This window comes from Hemiscyllium ocellatum, unplaced genomic scaffold (assembly GCF_020745735.1).
Source record: "Hemiscyllium ocellatum isolate sHemOce1 unplaced genomic scaffold, sHemOce1.pat.X.cur. scaffold_124_pat_ctg1, whole genome shotgun sequence".
Taxonomy (NCBI): Eukaryota; Metazoa; Chordata; class Chondrichthyes; order Orectolobiformes; family Hemiscylliidae; genus Hemiscyllium; species Hemiscyllium ocellatum.
The window spans coordinates 1333609-1336689 of NW_026867720.1; positions in this window are offsets into that span (position 1 = coordinate 1333609).

The window sequence follows — 3081 nt, forward strand, 5'->3', positions numbered from 1 at the left end:
TGGACACAACATTCAACTGGTTACATTTAAAAATTTGCTTTCAACAATAGAGGAGTGGGAAAGGACATGAGTGACCCTCCAACATTGGGCAGAACACGAACAAGAGATTCTCAAAGTGTTGTCAAGGTGAGAATTCCTTCCCCAGAAGTTTGTGATGCCTGGATATTTCCATTTGTTCAAAATTGTCTATGTTAGACATTTGAAAGACAAATGAATGTAGAAAAATGGTACATGGTAGAGCCGTGACAAATGAATGTAGGAAAATGGTATATGGTCGAGCCGTGACAAATGAATGTAGGAAAATGGTACACGGTAGAGCCGTGACAAAGTGCCTGGTGACTCACTCTTGCTCCACAGTCCCGTGTTACTATGGTGCATTCAGCCCCTCACAGCTCCTGCAAGATGCAGATGGGGGCCACTTGCTCCAAATACCTGGTCCACAGTAACATAAGATCTCAAACAATCCCTCACAACTGTCTCAGACAGATTGGTACGGATTGAAAATGTTATTTGGAAATCCAGGCTGGTTTTCAAAGGCGCCTCTTGTCTCTTTACAGAGTGCCCCCTCTCTGCAATTTGTGCTTCATTTGTTGGTCTTGGTCTAGACCAGGATTCATTATGAATTAAGCTCCATTTCTCACTCAGAGATGACTCAAAAATGCTTTGCTCTCTCTGATTACAACATGCAATGAAAGTACATCCAGGAAAATTACAGCTGTTTTATTTGAAATTACAGAAAATGAAAAAATAAGGACCAGGAATAGATAATTCGGACAGTCAAGACATTGTATACGATCATGGCTGATCTACTGTTGGCATTAACTCCTCCTAGACAGGGGACGAAACGTCTGCAACCCAAATTCCCAGCTGGGTGAACAGAACTACAACAACGAGCACCCGAGCTACAAATCTTCTCACAAACTTTGAACTCCTCCTTATGCCCATTTCTTCACACTCCTCAGCTCTCTGACAGATCAAAGATTCATGTATCACCTCTTTAAATCCTTTCAGTGATGTAGCTCCCCTAACTCTCTAGTCCAGATAATTCCTGACATCGATTACCATCTGTGAGAGGAAAACACACTCTACACATACACCGTCACCTATTGATATGAACAAGAGGTGAACACAGGGGTCAGGAAAGAGTGAATGACTTGATATCAAGGCAGTAGTCGACTGAGGATGTCATCGGGATCACCTACTTATGTGAGCTCAATGAGAATCAGGTCTAACCTCCCTACTGGTTGGGGCTTTCAGAGCACAAAGGAAGATGTTTGTGGTCGGTGTCCTCTCAGTCCCGGGACATCTCTTCAGGAGATCCTCAGATAACTTCCTCAGCACAAACATCTTCATCTCCTTCGTCAATGTCTATGTGCCCCCATTCCGGCGCCCCGCATCTATCCCAAGATCAGAAGCAGGGTGATCACTGAAGATCACACAATATTCAGAACAATTTGTCCCCCCTCAGCTGCTGAACCGGTCTGTGTCTATATTCAGCAAGACCCAAACAACATTCAGGTTTGGGCTGTTAAAGTGTCGGTAACATTCATGTAACAGCACGGCCAGTCACTGCACATTTCCACAGTTAAAAGAGAGCTCATTCAGCACCTCAAGCTGGTTACATGAGATATGTGGAAACCATTCAGCTCATCGAAATGTCTGAACAAGAAGAGGGACAGCCCATTCAATCCTCCCGTCTGTTCCACAGGAAGAGGAGGCGTCTGGGCAGTACATTGCGCTGTTAAACAGGAACAGGCATGGTCCAGTAAGACCTCTATAAACCAGGAGGAGAAATCCACCCCTCGAGACACTTACATAGGAGTAGGAGGATGTCACTGATGCTCCATCCTGGAAAACGAATGGTGCAGAGAATGTACTCAAAGACTGCTCACAATGTTCCACGTGGCTCCATTGCCTGTGGAATAAATGATACTTTAACGTGTATTTGCCGGCAGTGAGGAAGGAAGCCAAATGTTTTGTGCCAAGCCTCGAGGAGGCATCTCCCATCTCCAAGAAGACAGACCCATGTTTTCCGTGGGGTCAGAAGCTGGTGGGAATAGTTAACTGTTTTAGAGTGAAAGTATTGTGGTTCCTGTCGGGATGGTGGGATAACGTGAAGTTCTATGTATGATTACACACCAAATGCACTGTATTAATGTTGGAAGAGTTTAGTTAAAGAATGGCCCTCTCTCTCAATCGAAATGGTGAGTGGCGTGGAGTGAGAGGAATGTTTTCAGAGTCGTTTAAGCCATCGAGAATCATGTAAACCAAGTTAAAAAAATACGGAATTTTATCACCGTATTAGTTCTGTTTGGAATTAAATGAGTGACTGCCCATCACCTTAAGGTTTCATTACAATCATCTCTCATTCTTCAAAGCGCTACAGATTAATCCTACGCACAGGAGATGGTACAATCATCCCATAATGAGTCTGGTGAAACTCCTTTACACTCTTTCTGCCAAGAGGATTATTCTTTATAAAGGAGAGAAAAATCTGTGCACAATACTCCAAATACTATCTCAACAACACTCTAGGGTTGATCACAATAATTCTGTTCCCTCACTTAGCTGTCTCAACTTTTTTTCCTGTCGTCTGAAAAGCAACTCCTCTCACTACACTGCGAATGATGTGGAATTTTGAAGTTTATTACATCTTTGCATCAGTCATCACCAGAGGTGTCGATGGGAGATGTATATCACGTTCAGAAGGAGACAATCGGTAAAAGAATTCACCTTGAAACAGGGAATGGTCACCTCCCTGAATGGAAATTACTTGCAAGAACATGGAAATCAGGCAGAGGAAAGGAGTTATCTTTCCTTTGTTCTGCTCTCACGGATGTGTCGGCCGTGGTCAGTCCACAATGTATGTCTGATCTTGAAACCTGCGTGGCTAATTCAGCTGTTGCACAGGATTAATAAAGAGTAAACCACATTATAGTGGGGTTTGCAGTCACACCAGAGATCCTGATCCATGGAAGGATAACCCATTGCCTTCTCTGCAGGACATGAGGCAAACAGTAGGCTTCTGTTTATAACAAGTTGGTGATGATTTCATTTGCATTCCATCAACTTCCTTCATGA